The sequence below is a fragment of the Mixophyes fleayi genome, chromosome 3 (assembly GCF_038048845.1).
Source record: "Mixophyes fleayi isolate aMixFle1 chromosome 3, aMixFle1.hap1, whole genome shotgun sequence".
NCBI classification, from domain to species: Eukaryota; Metazoa; Chordata; class Amphibia; order Anura; family Limnodynastidae; genus Mixophyes; species Mixophyes fleayi.
In genome coordinates, this window is record NC_134404.1 from 217,068,579 (window position 1) to 217,091,271 (window position 22,693).

At 36.9% G+C, this 22,693-nt stretch overlaps 1 long non-coding RNA gene across 1 annotated transcript; it reads right to left on the reverse strand.

Annotated features, from left to right (window-relative positions):
- Nucleotides 1-18,707: 18,707 nt before the first annotated feature.
- Nucleotides 18,708-21,998, reverse strand: LOC142142874 (uncharacterized). Its single transcript, XR_012689370.1, has 2 exons — nucleotides 21,806-21,998; nucleotides 18,708-19,880 (listed from the first exon to the last, which is right to left on the reverse strand). It is a non-coding gene; the product is annotated as an uncharacterized LOC142142874 (long non-coding RNA).
- Between the last annotated feature and the right edge of the window lie 695 nt (nucleotides 21,999-22,693).

Consider the following 22,693-nt stretch of genomic DNA (forward strand, 5'->3'; position numbering starts at 1 on the left):
CACTATCCCTTCTTTTGTTTAATTTGCTTAGACCAGCTGACAATCTAGCAAAGGTCTGTGAACCATAACTTCTAGAAAACTTTTCATGTTGTGCTCTCTTATGTAACCCACTCTAGGCCTCTGAGCCTCACATGACCAGACAGCCGAAAGAATTTTTGACACTCACAGAAACAGTTGCCCTCAGATGAGCTGCTCCCCTAATTGGATGGGATGGCTCTGCCAACACTATTTCCATATTAGAGTGATTGTTTTGGGCAGTGATATCCTTTTCCAATGGCTAGATGGTTTACCTATTGATTTGTGCAAAAAACAGGAAGTATTTTACCTGGATACTGTTAAGCACTACTCCATCTATGAGAGAACTTATAACAGTAATCCCTATGCCAACTACAGAACTGCTTTATCATAACTTGTATAAGCCTATCTCTTTGCTATCCAATGAAAAAATATTGGTTAAGTTTCTATCTTTGAGTATTAAAATGGTTTTATCACAATTATCCGCCAAGATAAGACTGGGTATATGCCAGGTACATTTAGACTTCTAGCCTCAGACATCTGTTCAAACATCTGCAACTGATTCATAAAGACTATTATGATGCAATGATAGTGTGCCAAATCCTTTGTTTTTGTAGAGTAGAATTTTTTCTGGGATGCAATGCTTCAGAATGAGTCCTAAGTAATGGTAATGGTGTGGTATTGAGTCAGTACCAAGGCCTTTTTTGAGGATGAAATGCACTTTCTTGTGCATGCATGTTGCTCTCTTAAAGCTGTGTTCCTGATGGGTAACGGATTCAGGCACTCAGCTGGTCCAAATCCAATTTATTCCTGATCAGGACTGCCCTGCAACCGATGGTAGTCAGTTTAACAATGCTGTAAACACCAACAGTGTTTACAGCAACATAAATAATCTGAATCATAACACAATGACATGTGAAAAACACAGACTTACGTATACACAGACGCAGCACAGTTCCGATGTGAGCAGAGCCCGACAATTTAAAATTTCGTCAAAATTACGCCACTTTGAACCCACACTTGCATATTTAAAGTGGCAATACAATGGTCCTGACATAGTATAATGTAATGTAAGTAGGGTTAGGGTTAGGATTAGGATTAGAGCTAGGATTAGTTTTAGGGTTAGGGTTAGGATTAAAATTCATACTTACATTACATGATCCTATGCCAGGACCGTTGTATTGCCACTTTAAATGTGCAAGTCGCGGTTCAAAGTGGCGTAGTTTTCCTCATATCGGAACTGTGCTGTATCTGTGTATACGTAAGTCTGTGTCTTTCACATGTTGATGTGTTATGATTTCGATTATTTATGTTGCTGTAGACATTGTTGGTGTTTACAGCATCGTTAATACGTACTACACACCCTGCAACAACATCCCTAAAAGTGAATGTCTATACTTAAATACATTGCATATGGGTATTTAAAACTATATCAGATTAAACACCTCTTAATATCCACCCTCTGACTGAGTCCCTTAAAACCAAAATACATACATGAAGAAATATTCACCCCACAATGATTGAAGGACTGGAATTAATCAAAATGATAGTCCAATCTAGCATTTTATACACACTTTCGCATGCTTCAAAATATATATCTGGACATATTTTTGTCAAAATAGACCAACAAATACCCTCTGAGTGGAGAAAAGTGAAAAGTTAAATACACTTTGTAGAACCGAGGCCTCTGGGGGTTTTCTGTTCCTAACCTAAAAATATATTATTATGCTTCAATATAGGCTTACCTCTGGAACAGATGGGAAGACCCCTTGGGTATACGTTGAAAAATCTCTAGCCTGGCCATGCGATACTAGAGACCAACTGCCTATAAAGAACCAAGGGGTGTTAAGTTTATTTATTAGGTAGTGCTACGGCTAACTAACTGCCTGACTGTGATCAATCTATAATAAAGGTTTGAATGGTAAGGTGAGGGTAACAGTTTGATACTTTGTTCCCATGCACCCATCAACAGAGATATAGTGATATTGCATGGCAGCCTGCATTACTGTCTCTGTGTTATAATCATATTTAATATCATCTATGAAGACTTGTTTTTCTCTGCAGCACATTTCAATGTTTTGTGTCATAAATTCAACCTTGCTGAAGCATTGAACTGAGAATCTCACCTGCTTGGTGGCAAAAAATATTGTATTATTTTGTTAATCTGCCATTGCACTTAATTCTATTAATGTTACTTTGTACCTTACCATGGACTTAATAGATTATCCAGATTGAATGTTCAGCACATATTAATGGTAAATCCACTTTCCTCTAAACTTTCAGAATTTATAAACTATAAAGACTTTAAACTAACAAAAAAAATAACCTTAGAATACATTTCACAGGTCAATAAAATAACACCTTACTGAAGTTATATTGACTTTAAGAGTCCCATAGACGCTTTCAAGATCCAGTAAAGTTGTAAAGAGAACCCAAAACAGGTGAGTTTGAAAAAAAGCTAAATTTTTCACTTGCTGTTTAGAGTTGTGCAACCCTCCCCCCTTTTCCAATATTATATACCGTATGTATTGAGGGTCCCACTTGCTTTGAACGATTTATAAATTCCAGTGAGTCCATGTTTAAAAATACAAAAAACTGTTTATTATGCATAATTTTTCATATATGCTTTATAAATATCTAATATCCAAATACTTCTAAATGATATATTGAGACTTATTCTATTTATTTGCAAAGATGGATCTAACTTGTCAATGTCTAAATCTACATTCCTCTGGCTGATGTTTTCCTGAACACAAAAATGTCAGTCCAATCAAGCAATCATCAATCATCTGTCTGTTTTTCTTCCATTTAATGTCTAAGGCTCTAAAACAGGCTACTATATTGTTTGCATAATTAGGATCTGTGATTAATTATTAGTGAAAATTCATTCAGATGTGCATTAGAAACACATTTTAAGGATGATTGAGATATTTTAACAGTGTCAAGGTTTTTGATTACATAAGAAAAAACAATTAACAATAAAAAGCAATATATATTAATTTTGTAAATGGCAATAAGCAAACTCATGAATCCATTAGCTGTAAGCAAGCTTATCAGTAAAATATAAACAGGAAAGCAAAAATGATACAGTACACTTAGCAAGTTTTATATATTAAGTTTATTGTCTATATGTGTATATTTTTGCTTTAAAGGCAGGTTGAAGTTGATCTCTTAACTTTTTGATCTTTTAACTGGTATATGAACATTTTAATGTTCTGCCTGGCAACTGGATCCTTTACCATGTGAAAATTCTTACTAAAACTATTTTAACCCTATCCACTTCAAAGTTGCTTACACATGGATATCAATGAAAAAAAGCTAAACACAATAGCTTTTTACACCCAAGTAAAAATAGCCACAGAATAATCATATTATCATTGGCATAGAAGCATTGTTATAAATTATCTTTCACCAAGATAGATTCATATTGCTCATAATATTGTAATAACACACAGGGAAGGGTTGGGTACTTTTCAGCTATGCTGACATCGCGGACATAGTAAATTGCTACAAAAAAAAGTCAGAATCTAATAAACCTGATAAATAAAAAAATTAGACTTAACTTAGAGTACAGCCCCGACATGTCTGCTATATTTATCGATTGATGGAAATGCCAGGACTTGGCATTGATGTCAGTAATCTGCGGACAGTGAAATCTCCGGAATTAATGCGGCAATCCCATCACTCGGTTTCCGATTTAATTAGAATATAGAATTAGAATTTTTAATGCAATAACCCTATTTATATTCCTATTTCTATACCTATCCCTATCCCTAAACCTACCCCTAACCCTAACCTTTAAATTAGATCACAAATGCGGCGAGTGATGGTATTTCCACTTTAATTTCATAAATGTCACTGTCGCGCACATTAGTGACGTCATACCAAGTCCTGAAATTTCCTTCAATCGATAAATATAGCAGTCGTGAAGTGGACATGTCGGTGATGTACTCTGTCCTTTTTAAGTTAAGTCTGAATTTTTCATTTATCAGGTTTATTACATTCGGGCTTATTTTGCAGGGATTTACTATGTCGGTGATATGAGTCACGGGAATGTGACTACCACCGACAGGGAACACAAGTTGCCACTCAAATCCGGCTTTGTTTTATTTTGCGCTAAAACTAAGATTATCCACCTAGATTATAAGGTTTTTTTCTAGTTGGCACTTGACTATAGTTATGAAATTACTCACATAGTACTTCAGGTAATGAGGTCTCAGTATAGGACCAAAAACGTTGGCTATATGCAGTTTGCTTCCATGCTTGTTTTTAAAACTTTATGATTTTTTGCAAGCCTGGAGAGTACACACCTTTCTTTAGAATATACATATATATAGTCTTTATCAAGACAAGAGCCCCTGGGGCAGACTGGGGTTGTACACACGACGCATCAAATGTGTGTTTGCACTAAAACTATTCACTGTGTTTGCATATTGCATATTTTTGTTTGTTTGAATATTATACACTTGTTCTCCCTGTCATTTCATTTTGATGGATTTAACATCTCATGGTGACAATTCAATCATGTATTTTGCTTAAAAAAAATACAGAATATTTTAAGTATACAATAAGATATTTTTTGAACACTTGTTTAGAATAATTCTATACCCAAAACTGACAGCAAGGAATAATTAATCCAGACAAAGCCTGTTTGTACATTACATGTCATCTCAAGACAGAAAATAATAATGTGTACATTTTCTGAAACATGTTCCTAGGAGTTTAAAAAATTATATAATTTTATTTTAGCTTAAATGATATGTTTGCAATCCAAGGATTAAGGGTAATATATATCTGGAGTCTATAATAAGACCAGACAATACTGCTACCAATATCCAGGCAGAGATTGGGATCTCAACAAAGTGCCTTCAATGAATTTTACAGTTATCCTTATATCATACTTACTTATTTGTGTCATTTTGGCCCCGCCGCCATGACGTAATGACACAAATGCGTCATTTGACAGTAGGGCCAAACGCCGCAATTCCCGGTGAATCGAGTCGTTTTGGACCTAATTCTGCCCACTGGGTGAAGTGGGCAGAATTATGCCAGATGCGGGAGATTGCCACATTCTCCCGGGAGTCCGTGAGACTCTTGCAAAATGCTGGAGTCTCCCGGACATTCCGAGAGTTGTCAAGTATGCCTTATATATGTGTGTATACATTTGACTTGTAATAAGTTATTTCCTTGTAACAATCTGGGATGTGTTCAAGTCAACTTTTCTTGACATTGCATCAGAAGGCATAATTGCAAAGACAAAGTCTGCAGCGCTGTACAGAGAACTAACTCACATCAGTCCCTGTCCCATTTGAGCTAACAGTCTAAATTCCCTAAAATACACACACACACACACAGACAGAGAAACTAGGGTCAAATTGATAATATCCAATTAACATATTAGTATGTTTTTGGAGTGTGGGAGGAAACAGGAGCACCCAGAGAAAACCCACGCAAACACAGGGAGAACATACAAACTCCACACAGGCCATGGTCGGGAATTGAACTCACGACCCTAGTGCTGTAAGCAGGGCTGGACTGGCCATCTGGACTTCTGGCAAATGCCAGAAGGGCCGTTGGCTGGATGGGCCGGCCCAACTCCTCCCGTCTTCTTGGTGGCAGGAACCAGCCACCTCTGCTGCGCGCTCCTCAGCTCCCTCCCCCGTTATGCTGTGCAGTTACACTGGTGAGTTTCCTGGGTTTTTTTTGTTTTTTTTTACTGAGGGGGGAAGGTGGTGCCGCAATTTTTGCTGGGGCATCGCGATTTTCGCGGGGGTGCCACGATTTTTGGGGGTGGGGGGGAATGCCGCGAGTTTTGCGGGGGTGCAGTGATTTTCGGGGGGGGGGTCATGGGGGTGCCGCGATTTTCGTGGGGGGGTCACGGGGGTGCCCTCATTTTTGCACGGGGGGGTCAAGAGTGTGGAAGAGCCATGGGGTGCTGGGAAAGGGGGTGAGATAGCCAGGGGGTGCTGGGAGAGAGGGTGAGAGCCAGGGGGTGCTGGGAGAGGGGGTGAGAGAGCCAAAGGGGGTGCTGGGAGAGGGGGTGAGAGAGCCAGGGGGTGCTGGGAGAGGGGGTTAGAGAGCCAAAGGGGAAGGGGGTGCTGGGAGAGGGGGTGAGAGAGCCGAAGGGGGTGCTGGAAAAGGGGGTGAGAGAGCCAAAGGGGAAGGGGGTGCTGGGAGAGGGGGTGAGAGCCAGGGGGTGCTGGGAGAGGGGGTGAGAGAGCCGAAGGGGGTGCTGGGAGAGGGGGTGAGAGCCAGGGGGAAGGGGGCGCTGGGAGAGGGGGTGAGAGAGCCAGGGTGGTAGGGGGTGCAGGAAGAGGAATGAGAAAGCCGGGGGGTAGAGGGTGCAGGAAGACGTGTGAGTGAGCCAGGGGAGTAGGTGGTACAGGAAGATGTGTGAGAGCTAGCGGAGAAGGTGGTGCAGGGAATTAAGTGAGAGGGACAAAGGAGAAGATGGTGCAGTGGCATAGGTAAAAGAAAGTATAAAGGGAGAAACATCTTAAGAATTCGAATGTCAGGGATGCAGGTATCATAAAACACAAGTAGTAATGAAGAATGGAATTGCACAGAGGGGACAAGTGTTAAAAAAAAAATAAAATCAAGCCTTCATACTCCATTCACTTATATTTTCTGTACCCCCACTCCTAAATTTCTGCTTCGACTACTGCCCTCTATTCCTGCTCCCGACTGCCTGTTTGAGCTGACAGCTGCGGATCCCTACTCACCCAGCGCGCTCAGTAGGAGAACAGAACACAGGATGCCATAATCAGGTAAGTTCATATATTTTCTCGTGTGCAATATGTTTTTAACCATCCTTTCTTGAACTGGGGACACTACAGCGTATCCAATAATGTTTAACACTATGTATTGCTCATTATTGCGCTGTAATGTTTTTTGCATATTTATCTGTACAGAGATTTTTAATTAAGAGGAAAAAACATTGCTTGTCATAAATTTTATCTGTAATTGTGTCAATATATCTATTTTTGTTTGCATTGTAAATGATGTATTAAGCTGCTCTTGGGACTCACATTCAGTATCTGATATGCTGTACCAATTTTTATTTGTGAATGAGTTTTTGTCTGAGCTTTACTAATGATTTGGGGGCACTACTATGGCATAATGTTATTTGGGGACACTATTGTGGCATAATATGATTTGGAGGCACTGTTGTGACATAATATTATTTGTGGGCACTACTGTATGGTATATGTTTTGGGGGCACTACTATGCCATAATATGATTTGTGGGCAATTCTGCATGACCAAATATGAAATGAGGGTAATACTATGTGGCATGGCATAATATGACCTTGGGGCACTACGATGTGGCATAATATGAACTGGGCACACTACGGTGTGGCATCATATGAACTTCTGCCAAAGGCAAGTCTTTCATTGTTGAATATGATGGGAGCCCAAGGAAGTTGCTGTATCAGGGCCCAAAATTCCTCTTGTCAGCCCTGCCTGTGAGTCAAGGGGGTAGACGTTTCCAGGTAAATAATCTAAATGTTTCCTATCTAATCAAACTGATGGATCACATCCAATTATTTCTCATCCACCTCCTCTATCCTCCTTAATTTATATACTCTGTTATTTAAAATGAATAGAAAAGACGCATATCCAATTACTGTAGTAAAACAAAAATATTTTTCTCTGACATTTTGCTGTAGATGGAAATACTTTTAATGCGGCCGTGTGGGTTCAACTGATCATTCAATAGTTATGCTTTTTTTAGATATATGTTAGTTTTATTTCATGTGGAATGATTCATGAAAATTCTGCCATTACTATTTAATTGAGGGAAAAGGGTACCTGTTACCTATATGTGTGTGTGTAAGTACTCTGTTTGTTGTTGCTTTTTTGTGGGAGATTTGAAAAAAGCAAAACATTGTTTCCTACAGTGGCGTCTGTATAATTGGTGGTATTGCTGTAGTATGGGGTGGCGTGCTGGGGGCAATGTTGTAGTGTGTTTGGTGCTTAATATTGCTAATAAGTAGGAGAGGGTATTGCTATAATGTGGGGGGTGACGCTGGACGCTGTAATGTGGGGGGTGATGCCGGTTGCTGTAATGTGGGGGGTCACGCTGGACGCTGTAATGTGGGGGGTGATGCTGGACGCTGTAACGTGGGGGGTGATGTTGGACGCTGTAATGTTGGGGGTGATGCCGGTTGCTGTAATGTGGGGGGTGATGCCGGTTGCTGGAATGTGGGGGTGATTGATGTAGTATGAGTGTGTGTGGGGGGTTATTTATTGCTGTAATTTGGATACTAATAATGTATTGTCATGGTATTTATTGATGTAATTGGGGTGCTAATAATGTAATGTTGAGGGTCATTAGGAGAAATAAATACCCCTCCGCCCCCACACACACTCATACTACATCATGTTGTACTGCGCCAGCATCAGTGTGCAACAATATAGTGCATGGAGCCCACAACACGTGGGCCTTTGTGCTTTAAATGCCAGGGCTGATTTTTAGTCCCAGTCCGGCCCTGGCTGTAAGGCAGCAGTACTAACACTAAACCACCGTGCTGCCCACACACTGGGCAAGGTGAATAAGGTTTAGAAAACAGAAACATTCTGCTATCAAGAAAATGCAAGGACTTTTAAAAACAAACCTTTAATTCTACAATAAGCAAATACTTTTAATTTTAATTATAATATACCTAAAACCACATACTGTCGTCAGTGAAGCAATTTAAGTGGTCTTGAAAGTTTGCAACTTAAATCTATTCAGTTATTCAATAAAAAGTATACTTTTTATTTTTACATTTGCTGTGTGTCTAATAATGACATGGTACAACACTTGCTATATAGTGTCACAAAATAGATACCAATATATCATTATTAAACAAATAAGTGGCAATACATTGAAAGATGAATCAATTGACCTTTCCAAGGGTCAATGTCTTTGTGAATCATTATGAGTAATTCACAATCAGTACAGAATAATATACAAATTCATAACATATCAATAATAAATAATATTGTACTTCAGTGACTTGATTAGTTCACTAAATAATAATAATAATAATAATAATAATAATATTAATAGTAATAATAATAATAATAATAATAATAATAATAATAATATAAGTATAATAACAATAATGATTATGTTACTACTTAATGGTCACTTTTAAGTTAGATAACTTTTAATATGCTTATCTAGCTGCCTATTTTTTAATAAATTCAGTTCAGAATATTGTAGTAACATTTATTAAATTGATTCACTACATTACAAACAAATATATTTTATATGTTATCCACATCAATGAATTCATGTATATTATTTCAATAATTTAAATAAAAGCAATTAAACTGGATGAAATACTACATATTGTTAGATATTTTCCCTTTTAAGCACCTTAATAGTATATCACAAACTAAATTGCTGTCAATAATTATCACACCATGAGATATTGAAAAACTAAACTGCCAATGAACGTGCAAATTAACATACTTTTACATCTTTACACTCAATGATGCAATAATTTGTTTCAGTGTATATATTAAAACAATTATGCATAACTATACTAGCCAAGATCTATAGTAATCATTTATGTTTATCATTCATATGAATTAGCTTTAATCAAGTAAAATTAATGAACATGCTACATTTTTTTGGTATTACATTGTTTAAACACAGTAATAGTAGACATGCAATCTCACAAATAATCGCAGCATTGGTTAATGAAAGAATATAATGCAAAATTAATAGAAAATAAAAGTACTTTGTGTAATTAATATTTCATCACAATAATTTTCGCTCTTAAACAGTTTTGGCAATAAGTTCCACTTTAATGAAATGCCATAGTTAACACTTGTCAAATAGTATATTATTACTGAGTCACCTTGTAATAATACAAGGCAACATTTTTTTTGCCAGAATATCACCATACAGCACCCAAAACTGTATCATAAAGGGTTTCTTGCAAAAGGATGCCTAGGCAAATAGGAAATATTCCATTCCTTGGAATATGAAAACGATCACTGTCATCATTCTGTCTCTCTTATGTGTTTTGCTAAAAATTAGACTTCATTAACAAAGGACGCAAGTTCTCCCTGTTTATATGGGAAGGATATCGATCCATTCACATATCCCAGTCATTGTATAATAGTGGCACCAATCTTGTGACAAACATGAACAGACTTTAGTAAGATCACTAATGCAGTCACTTCACACATATTCATGCCAAGTACAACCCCTATTTAATACATTTACCAATGTAATCACATAGTTCATGAATCATATGACTGTGTAAGTAATATATGTTATTATTTTGACACAGACTTTCAGTGGTGGTTTTATCCAGCTACTCAAGGCAGGTTTTAATAATCTCATTGGTAGAGGCATTAAATGTTAATAAAAAAAACAATATTGTGCTATACAGTAAACACCCTTAATTAAAACACTGAAAAAAACAGTATATTTTGAATAAATCATAAACAATGGTGCCCGAATGAGGGTTATGTACACATAGCCAGCATTCCTGTTGTTTGTAGAATGGAATCACTGCTGCTACTAGTGATACAAATCCACCCTGTTGGACAAGCAGGGAGTAGGCATTCGGGCAAAAGATAGGTACAGATACCTGTGAGCAAGATGGAACTTCTTCCTTATGCATTTCTTTGAATAAAACATGATGACGGGGATGTTCCATATTGCTTAAAAAAATGGCGCGTGCACCATATAACCTTTTCAAATTGTAATAAATAAATAAAATGGCACATACGCTGAGAACTCATTTTAAATATAGATGACATCCAGAAAAGACACATTGACATTGGGTTGAGCAGTGAGGCATTAAAATTTTACAGTGACTGTAAAAAAATGTCAATCAATGATCCCACAAGTGTGTGTGCATAACTATCTATCTATCTATCTATCTATCTACCTACCTATCTTCTACCTATCTATCTCTATATATATATATATATATATATATATATATAAATATATATTTATATATATATACATGTCCCAGCCTTAATATGTGTTGCTGTATTAATAGATTTTTTAAAGATTTGAATGCATCGCCAAGGTATTGATACATGTATTGTTCAGTAAAGGATAACATTCCTGAACCTGGTGTATTGATATGCACTCAGATTAGAACACCATGGGGATGGTTAACTTTATAATTTAGTTTGTATCTGTTAAGTACAGGTTTAACAATGGACCTAAATGACGAAGTGCACTTGATCAACATTGCAAATCACCTTGATTTTGCTATTAAGCAACTAAATGTTCCTCTCAGCATACATCAATATGAATGCCTCCTCTCCATTCTCAGGAGATGCAAACTGGAAGCAGACCTACAATTGTGGGTAGGCAAACAAATTTGAAGAGGTGCAGTATGCAAAAGTGTAAATGTGACATTTTCAATATGTACCAATTTAGAACCAAACATTTTATTAAATAACAATTTCAATGTTTCTCCTAAAACACTGATCATTTTAGCCTTATCTATGGCTTAAATTTACCAGGAGAATGAGAAGACATTAGGATTGCCTTTATAACATTTGGGCACTTTTGTATTTAAAGCTTTTTATTACAGAGTGGACCCTAAAATGTGTACCTCCACTAAAGTACAACATGAAGAGTCAAAATTGGCCCCATTAAAATTCAAAAAGAGACCCAAAGATCCCTAGTCCTTTTCATACTATAAATTCTCGTGTATCCAACAATAGGCAAAATAGTGAACCTACTCTGTATTTGGCAAAGAATGCTTTCACTCTGTCCAGCTCCACTGACAGACCTATGCAAAATTCCTCTGCTAAAGCTGCCATCATGATTCCCAAACTATGCATTTTGGCAGAAATGCAGGTATACTTGTGCAAGTGAAGTCTGCAGCAGGACCAAAGTTATTTTTCACCACACCTTGCCTGTTATTAACTTTGTAAATTATCTACCTTGTGTATTTGGTTAGTGACATTAAAGGTAAATTATGAAAGTACAAAAGGGAAGAACATTTTAATTTATAAAAATTCACCTAATTGTCTGCCTATTTTGTTCATAAGTGCATGCCCACATCCCATTGTTTACAATTTCACCCAGAAGCTCAATTTGTGTCTATTTTGCATACTTGTAGCTCATACTGCACAAGTGCATGTGATGGGAGCATTAAAACAGTAGTTTAGTGTCTTTTGGAAGATCCCATTCATTTTAGTTTTTCTTGTTTGCATTTAAAATACCGCTCATTTTAGTTTAATGTAAATAACTTCATTAATAATTTTTTTTTTTTTTGTCATTGTACGTCTTTTTGTAAATTTAAATGTTCTTATTATATTGGTTCTAGAGTGTCAAGAAAAGCTTGTTGGAAGTTGTTGAAGTCTGCAAAAGCCACCCCAAAGTAAAGGGTGGCTCCTAATTACTGGCACCATCTGAGTAACTATACTATTAGAATTTTTGCGCCCCCTAAAAGCATTTTCTCCAGCCCATGGATCACATTTAAATAACTTCCTCATCTAAAACAAATTCTAGGCTTTTCATACTGGCAAATTAATACAGCTTGATTGCAGTCAGGGAGGAAAATATCTGATTCGCCCAAGCCCAACCCATCAGAAGATTCAAAATTGTGCACTCCTGGAGATTCAACCTGCTTAGCCTTCAAATTAAGGAATACTTCCCTTAGTTGAATGGTAGTTTTATATTTAAGAAAGGTACAGTAATAGAAGCAGCAATATTTAATATGAAATATCTTTAAACTTTTCTCACATCCAGATTGTTTAATGGGCAAACTCCCCTCTATAAAATAAGCATAGTTTGATAATCTATAGAATACTTATTTCTCTTTGTTTCGTAAAGGAACATATAAAAAATAACATTTTGCTATCAAATGATGAAACTAAATAAGAGATACATCTTCACTATAATGGTAATTATAAGCAACAAATAATTAATGGTTGAGAAATTCAATAAAAGTGATATGGAGCCTGTAATTTTAATATTTTATTTACTTTACATTACAGCTAATTCTATAATATCAGACAGAGACATAAAATTGTATAGTAGCAGCACATCAAATGGCACTTACATACGTGTGCTTTGCACACACCATTAATGTTTTCTTTACACATGGCTGGTTATACATAAAGTATACCTCCCATGTAACAATGACATATATCCATGACTATTTTTAAATAAATTTTGCACATATGTTGGTTTTATCAAATTTTAGTATAAACAGTAACATATATCCAGATACAAGATTTGGCAATGCCTGCCAAATGTAGTTCTTCATTTGTTAACATGTACTTTGGTTAGTAGAACTATGAACCCTGGTGAGATGAGGCATTTTCTGTTTCTCTGTGTCACATTGACATGATGTACAGATACATAAATAATTGTTTTAATCAGTTAAAGAAATTGTAAATCTCCTTAATTATAATGCTTGCATTAGAGCTTCATGAGATGCAGCTTGATTTTCTATATGTGCCAGTTAGATGATGATGGTTTTGCAGATCCACAAAAATGTAAAAGTTTGAACCCATAATAAGGGATTTTATAAAGCTAGTATTTGATGGGGGAAATGAATTGCAATATAGATTTATTTGCAATTTGTGAAAGAAGCTCAGGTGCTGATATAGGATTTTTGAAAGTTCCTAATTCAGGCAGACAATAAGTTAAACATATGGGCAGAAAATAGCTATTATATGCTAAGTGTCCTAAAAAATTAAAAAATAAATCCAGAGAAAAAAAATATTTTAAGGCTTAATTAGTTATTATAATTGTGTGTATGAAGGGCATTTTCAAATATTAATAATAAAAATAACTTTAAATTATACAGCGCTTTTCTCCCAATAGGACTCAAAGCTCTTTACATTTGCAGAATGAAAACACATGATAAAAGTAAACATATTCAAAATAAACATAATTCAGAAAAGAACTAAGCATTTGGGTATTATGAAAGTACAGATATATTAATCAAATGCTTGAATAAACAGGTAAGTCTTGAGTTTGACAAGATGTTGGAGTGTTTCTGTGGGAATTTGTGCCCATTTATTCTGTAGAGCATTTGTGAGGTCTGGCACTGATGTTGGACGAGAACACCTGGCTCGCAATCTCCATTCCAGTTCATCCCAAATTGAGTTGAGGTCAGGATTTTGTGTGGGCCAGTCAAGTTATTCTACACTAAACTCATCACACCATGTCTTTGTTGTCCTTACTTTGTGCACTCGGGCACAGTCATGTGGAAATAGAAAAGGGCCTTCCCCCCAACTGTTGCCACAAAGTTGAAAGTATAGCATTGTCCAAAATGACTTGGTATGCTGAAGCATTAAGATTGCCCTTCACTGGAGATAAGGGCCCTAGCCAAAACCCTGAAAAACAGCCTCATACCATTATACCTCCTCCACCAAAATTCACAGTTGGCATAATGCAGTCAGACAGGTCCTGGCATGCGCCAAACCAAGACTTTCTCATCTGACCGCCAAACATAGAAGCATGATTTGTCACTCCACAGTACACGTTTCCACTGCTCCACAGTCCAGTGTCGGTGTGCTTCACACTACTCCATCCGACGCTTAGCATTGGTCTTGGTGATGTGACCCTTACCTGCAGCTGCTCGGGCATGGAAACCCATTCCATTAAGGTCCTTATATACAGATTCTGTGCTTACATTAATGACCGTGAAAATTCGGAACTGTTCAGCTAGGAAATCAGCAGAGCAACATGCGCCTGAGCAGTTGTTGACCCTGCTCTGTTATTTTACGTGGTCTTCCGCTTTGTGGTTGAGTTGCTGTTGTTCCTAAATGATTACACTTTCTAATATTATCACTTATAGTTGACCGTGGAATATACTGCAGGGATGAAAGTTTACAAACCGTCATATTGCAAAGGTGGCATCCTATCACAGTACCACGCTTGAAGTAACTGAGCTCTTCAGAACGACCCATTTTGTATCAGAAACGTTTGCAAATGGAGACTGCATGGCTAGGTGCGTGATTTTATACACCTCTGGCAATGGATCTGATTGATACACCTCAATTCAATAATTAACATGTGTTGCCAAATATTTTTGTCCTGATAATGTATGTGAGAGTAGGGAGATCTTCTAGGGGAACAAATAATGTTTATTTTTAAGAAAGATAAAACATTTTGTAAATTTGTATCTGATAGGCCTAAAAAAAGACAAAAGCCTCTGTGTAAAGTATATGTCAAACCAATTATGGATACTAAGGTTACAATATTGAAAAATTGTGGAGAATATTACAATCACCGCGGGCAGTGAGATTTTAGTAAAAATAAATAAAAATTAAGCATTTCACAAATTGTAAAACCAATGGTGTAATATGCATATTGATTATGCTTTCTATAAAAAGTATGCAAAGAAAACAATATATGCACTGTAAATTTAATGCAACTTTTGCTTAAAAACAAATATGTATCTGAACACTTCTCTTTCTAGGCTGTATGTTGAGTTGTACGCATCTTAAGAAATGCACCTTTAGACATAACTTATGGACTTTAAGGATATGGCCTTCGTCATAACCAGCTTGAAAAATTAAACAGGCCTATGGGCATATAATAAAGATATGTGTAAGTCGATATCCACTCCCTCATTGTACTAAAGTTATATGTAAATTCTATAAGTTTTACATACGGAACAAAGGATTTAATGAGGACTTATGTTTCAGCTTTTTTATTGCATTTGAAATTTTTGTAATGTTTCTAAAATATTAAATATGGCTTTGAACATATGAGGATAATTAATTATTTCTGCTTTGTGCTATGTTTGGGAAAGAATAGGAATAGGAATGCATAATACCAGATTTTGCCAGTGAAACGTGAAGTTTTGTGGGCTAATGCAGAATTAGGAATATTTTGCAGAACACATTTGAAAATTTTGCATATCTATATTTATGATGTATCATAGTATTCCCTGTCACTCTATTGGTTATGTTAAAGTTATAAAGTTACACACTGGTATATCTTCCTTTAACTGGAATAGAAAGGAGTTGAGTGATGAAAAATAAATCTTGCATTATTTGTTGGGCATATATTACTGATAAATTAGTACATAGGATACACAGCAGTTGCATTGTATTGTATCTCTTTGTCATGCAACAAAGGGATTTGTTTCAGAATTTGAGGATACTTATAGGAAAACATATTTGAAATCAGTAAGGTTAAAAAAGGCACAGGTCCAAGTTCAATATTTCATAAATCCTAAATTATAGAAAAAGGCAAAATAAAACCCTTTGAGTGACAGTTGACAGGCTAGTCTCATAGATGGAAAAATGCTTTTCTGATCCCAAAAGCGCAGTTGAATAAAATCCCTGGATCAACCACCCCTTAATGCCCTCTGCTAATTTTAACTAGAAATACCATTTTTGGAAGAAAATTGTCCAAGAACTTTTTTAATTAATTTAGTGTATTGTCATTACCCCATTATGTGGTGAAGAATTTAACACTTTAAATATCCTCATATTAAACAACCCTTCCTATGCTGATGTTGAAATTCTTTCTTAAATTTGCAAATATATAGCACTTGGTACAACACATTAATCAGGATAATCATCAATTTCTGTTACATATGTTATCCTTATGTCTGGTCCCAAACCAGTGTTGCAATGTTATTGGTTAATATTGTCCAACTTTACCTTTTGATCAGGATGCGTTTTGTGTTTTGTTCCTACTTTTAACATGGCTAAAGTTATCTAGCATTTTGTGTGCGAGTATTTATTGCATGCATCAGAAACCGGTGGTAGACTTTTACTCCAGCTCTGAAAATCCCGACACAAGTTACAGCGACATTAAAATAGCAAAGAGTATAACAGCGAAAAGGATTGACAATGTAATGCTGGATTGCATTATACAGGCGGGGGGTCCAGACACGAGTGCTTTAAAACCGGCATTTTAACTGTGCCCACTACAAGTGACATCATTTGTTCCTGCCGACAGTCCTTAAAGTCGCATTTTACTTCAGCCGCTTATTGAACATGGAAGAAAAAGTGTCTGTCAGTAAAGTGGTAAGTGGACATTTTCTCCTTGTCGTTGTTATACTCTTCGCTATTTTAATGTCATTCTAATGTGTGTCATGATTTTCCGAGCCAGGGAAAGCTACTACACCCTCAGAAACATAGGGACAGAATTTATCCAGCCCACAACTGATGCTCGCCGCTGGAAATAAAACACTCAAGATTCTGGTAAGCCATGTGCAAGGTCTGTGTGATTGAAAGTACAAGCACCTTCCCACTGAGATAATGTTTACAGCTATTTTGAAGAGAGAGGGAGAGAGAAAGCATATTATTATGGCAACTGCTAACAGTAGTCCTCCCCCAGAGGGGATGCAGATCAGTGGCAATTCGAGTAACAATTGGGGAAACGCAATTTGAAGATTTTGCTTTGGCCAAAGGCCTTATTGACAAGCCAGGAGAGGTGCAGGCAGCCACACTGAGGAGAGTAATAGGCAGCAAATGACATCTCATTTATAAGCACAATCCAGGCCCTACAGAGGTACAATAAAAGGATGTCAAAGCAATACTAGATGCATTAGAGATATACTTCAAATCTGCAAAAAATGTGATCTATGAAAGTTACATTTGTGGCTGTTGCACATAGGTTGAAAATGAACCAATTGACAACTTTGTTACCTGGCTGAGAGAGAAAACAACAACATGTGACTATGGCATCTTAAAAGATTAACATATACGAGACAAATTAGTAATGGGCATAAGGAGTGAGAGCACACACTGCCACCTCTTAAGAGAACGAGATTTGGAAATGACAGCAGCTATTGAGATTTGTCGCAAAACAGAGCTCACCGACCAGAGAATTAAACCAATGACAGGCAGCAGATCAACAATGTCAATTCTGCAGAAAAACAATACCACAGCAAAAGTGATTTCATTAACGGAGCACCACCCAAGTATCACCAAAAAAGTACACCAGCAGTCAAACATACTGCATGATAACGCTGAGGCTAAATGCATAGACATGGAAAAGAACAGTGCCCAGCATTTGGAAAATAATGTAGATTTTGCAGTATTACAAATCACTTTACTAAAGTGTGTTTGTCAAACAAAAGACAGAATTCAGCAGGAAAAGTGCAAACTTTAGAGGAAACAAATCCAGCTGACGCAGACCTCCACAGTTCTGAGGTGATGTACTCAACATAATGCCTTGGAACTGTAAGATCAGCAGGCCAAAAGTTGTATGCACATCACACCTTAAATAATCAGAGGCTACCCTGGCAGTTAGACTCAGGTGCAACATGTGATCTGATGAGTCTGAGAGACAAGATGAATCTAGCACCTAAATAGAAGCCCAATACAGCCATGTAATACTAAACCAAGGCTTTATTCTGATGAGATCATTCAGACGGTCCAAACAGAATGTGCTGTTTGTGGATGTACGCATGTGCTTACCTTTGAGATTGTGAAAGCACAACAAAAGCCTTTACTGTTTAGTTCTACATGTGAGCAACTAGAACTGATGCAATTCACTATTCCAGCTGAGCTTCACAAGATGGAACATAATCAGGGCCTGATAAAGGGTTCAAGCCGTCCTAGGATAATACAATTGTAAAGCCCCCTCACCTTCCAAGCCAGGATAATATACGGTAGGTAAAAATTAATTTGACCTTCATTTAGAATCTGTCTTCTTTCATCTAACACCCCCCATTTTAAGTTCCTGTATTTTCTAAAATCAGCTGCATTTGGCATCTTAAAAGGGTCACAGCACTCTTTGGCACTCATTTAATTTTTACTTAAAAAGAACAGTATGGCAGAAATGAGGCATGAAAGAGGGCTATTGAGGGTGAAGAAATGACAGGGGGAGGGATAATCAGAAACTTATGTTCACAAAATAAAAACAAGCAGTACAGCATCATCTACCTCCCTTCTCTCACCTAGATGCCAGCACCTGCAATCTACACCCCCTACACCTTCATCATAAATATCCTCACAAGTAATGGGAGTTAGTCCTGAATCCAAGTTGCTAAGGCTAGATGACTCCTCCACTAACCATGATTCCTCTGAAGAATTATTGAGAATTAGTCCCGCTGCTGCTGGGGGTGAATCTTCAACCCAGAAGATTACTACTAGTAGTTTACAACAATTGACTGTTAAACAATCCTTTGCTAGAGGAAGAAAGTAAGAAAGCTGTCATCCAGTCGCAAAGCGGATCACAGACGCCATGGGGACTATGCTAGTATTAGATCTGCATCCAATGTCCACTATTAATGCAGCTGGTTTTAGACAGTTACTTGAGGTCTTCTGTTCCTATTACCAAGTTCCATCACAACACCATTTTACTAGAAAAGCTATTCCTCACCTCTACCAGAAAGTTCATAAAAATTTAATTATTGGGCTACAAAATGCCATTCTACCCACTGTACACTTAACCACAGATATGGGGACAAGCATAACTGAGCAAACTTAAGATTATGTGACTGTGACAGCCCACTGGGTTGGTGATTCGCCTTCACCAGAAGGAACAGCAGCAGCATGTACCCAAGTACGTCACATTTTTCAGAAGTAGAATACTCTGTGTATCAGCGGTTTCACTAAGAGGCATACAGCTGACAATCTGTTACAAAAAGTAAGGGATTACATTGCAACATGGCTAATCCTGCTCGGACTCTCTTGAAGATATATGCTTTCTGCTAACTCCACCAATAATATTGTTAGAGCATTACAGCAGGGGGATAATTCCATCACATTTCTTGTTTTGCTCATACAATCAACTAGGTGTTACAGAACTTTTAAAAAATGACAATGACATGCAGGAGATGCTGTCTGTGTCCCGAAAAATATAGGGTCATTTTCGGGATTCTGCAACAGCATGTAGAAAAATGCAGCAGGTGCAAGAAGACTAAAATTTGAGAGGAATGTACTTTAGTCCCGCGAAGTAGTCACCTGTAAAGAGAGTGCAGACACGGTTAGCTTCAGTGAAGTGATTGCCTTAATTATACTTTTTGAGAAGCAGCTAGAGAAATTGAAGAATGAAATAAAAGTAAGCAAATCCTTTAACTATATTGTAATTGTAGCTCTAGGACTTAATTTGCTTTGCCAGGATCCTAGAGCTATCAACATCTTGTAATGACGTCTTCTCCTTCAGTTTCTCTGGCAACTGTTTCTCAGAAAAAATTTAGCTTTCCCAAGACACTAAGTGGAGATGCAGTTGAGTCAGCACATCATTTTGACATTTTAAATGCTGTAACAGAATTGCCCAAAAATCGCGACAGCTGTGCCATAATATGAACTAAAAATTCCATGAGGAAGGCCATTATTGGCAATTACATCAAAGTACACAGACTTCTGTGATGGTGGATTCCAGCGGGGATGAATTCGTATTGTTTGAGGAAGATGTACACATTGATGAGGGTGAATATGATGACAGTGTAGATTGCAGGTGCTGAAATCTAGCTAAAAGAAGGGAGCTACCTGATGCTGGTATGGTAATATTTTAGGTAAAATGGTATATTGGCATTTTTATGTTTTTCTACAGTACACTTTCAGCTTTTTTTAGAGAGCTTTTTTTCTTTAAAAAGGTACAAGCTTTTTATTTACATTTTTGTTTCCCTGACTTAAAACCAGTATACACTTGAACATAGGCTTTAGCACATGAGGTAGAGGGATTAGTATCATCATGACTGAGACTGGATAGTGACAACAACAATGTAGAATGTCACTGGAGACTTTTAAGAACACTGACAGCCCTATTATTACAATTTCTGTTTCAGCACTGAACCCTGCCACCTCTCCTGTTTCTGAGTGAGCTATGGTACAGTAAAATGTAACTGCAGACTTAGACCAAGCCAGCCAGCCCTATAATTTCTATTTCAGCAATGACTCTTAGCAATGGACCACTCCTCTTTGTCTGTTACCTATATAACACTTCTGAATTTGTCAGCAAATTCAGAAAAAAAGCCTGCAAGGACTTGTATACTTGCATTTCAGCAATGACAATTAGCAATGCAGCTCTTGTCTTTGGGTGTATATAACAGTCTACAACTTTTGGTGCAAATTCAGAAAAAAAGCCTGCAAGGACTAGTATATTATATTTGTATTTCAGCAATGATAAATTCAGCAATTGAACTCTTGTCTTTGAGTGTATATAACACCCTACATTTTTTGGTGCAAATTCAGTAAAAAATTGCCTGCAAAGACTAGTATATTATATTTGTATTTCAGCAATGACAAATTCAGCAATGGGGCTCTTGTCTTTGAGTGTATATAACACCCTACACTTTTTTGTGCAAATTCAGTAAAAAATCCTGCAAGGACTTGTATATTTGGATTTCAGCAATGACAATTAGCAATGAAGCTTTGTTGAACACTGCTAAAACCCTCCTCTTTCACTTCTGTAAGTTTGCCTGCCCAACTGCTCTACAGTCTAAAATATATATAGTGAGTGCTCAATTGTCCCTATTTAATAAGATGTGTGTACAAAAGATATATTAAGTCCTCAAATGTTCTACTAGGTTAAGGTGGGATAGTAGGATGAGCTAAAAGATATAGATGGATATAGAGTCAGTTGATGAATGGATAAGTGAATATTAAGGGATAAAATTTCATGCATTTAATTAAATCAATAAAATGTACATAGCAAGATAACAGCTGCAAATCAATAAACACAATGCATATAGTACTATATAGTACTATACTATACTAGTACTATATGTACTATATAGTAATATGTCACTGGCCAATCGATAAACAGATATGGATCCTGTGGATTGAAATCCAAGTCTATACTGAGATGAGGTTGCCCGGGACTTCAATAGTAGTAAAAAAGGAAAAAATGGATGGTGAATCCGATATGTTAGTGTATGACAAACCTTGTATCCTGAGTGTCCAAAAATAGGATGGTATAGTCCAAGAGTATCCTAATAGATGTCTCCTGATGTGGCCAAAATAACTGGGTGTCCGTTTGAGATAACAGCGCTGAAGGCGCTAAGAGTGGTGTTCAACGCGAGTGGAATCGAGAGGCAGACGGCGTGCGTTCCACAGTAGCACTTCCTTCCGGTGTGACGTCAGAGAGGGGTGTGTCCCAACACGTTTTATTCGCTGAGCGAATTTCCTCAGGGGAATATGGTCGTATAGTGAAGTGCCGGTTTATATAGATGTCATCGTTAATTATGCAGGATTGGTGGTTTCAAGGAATCTAGCACATAATATGGATGGCATCACTTGAGTCAGTAAGGATCATAAATATAGAGTCAATAAACGATTGATGCATGAATACATATATGAATATAAAAAAAGGAAATACATATGACAATAAAAGTCAATGATCTAACAGTAAAGATACATTCTAACTCTATATAACCTAATTGCAATATATGTGCATCATACCTTAATGAAATCTATTCCAAAATAATGTGTAAGTTATAAATATATTGAATGAAAGATCACATAGAAATCAGACTAAAGAACCTATGTTTCTGTAACAAATTAATTGTTAAGATCTTGTTAAGATCTTGTATACAAATGAGTAGCAATACAACCATCCAAAGTTATGGAAACATAGTTTAAGACAAGTAGGTTGTTCAAATATCATACAGAAAAGTAAAGATGGTGGTTGCATTATTTAATTGATGGTATAATCAATGATTATGTATCAGAACAAGGAATGTTTGAATGTCGTAATAGAGGCAGTGAAAGGAGACTAGTCATCAAGTCCATTCCTTACCGATACACCCCAATTGGGACAGTTGTTCTCGGAC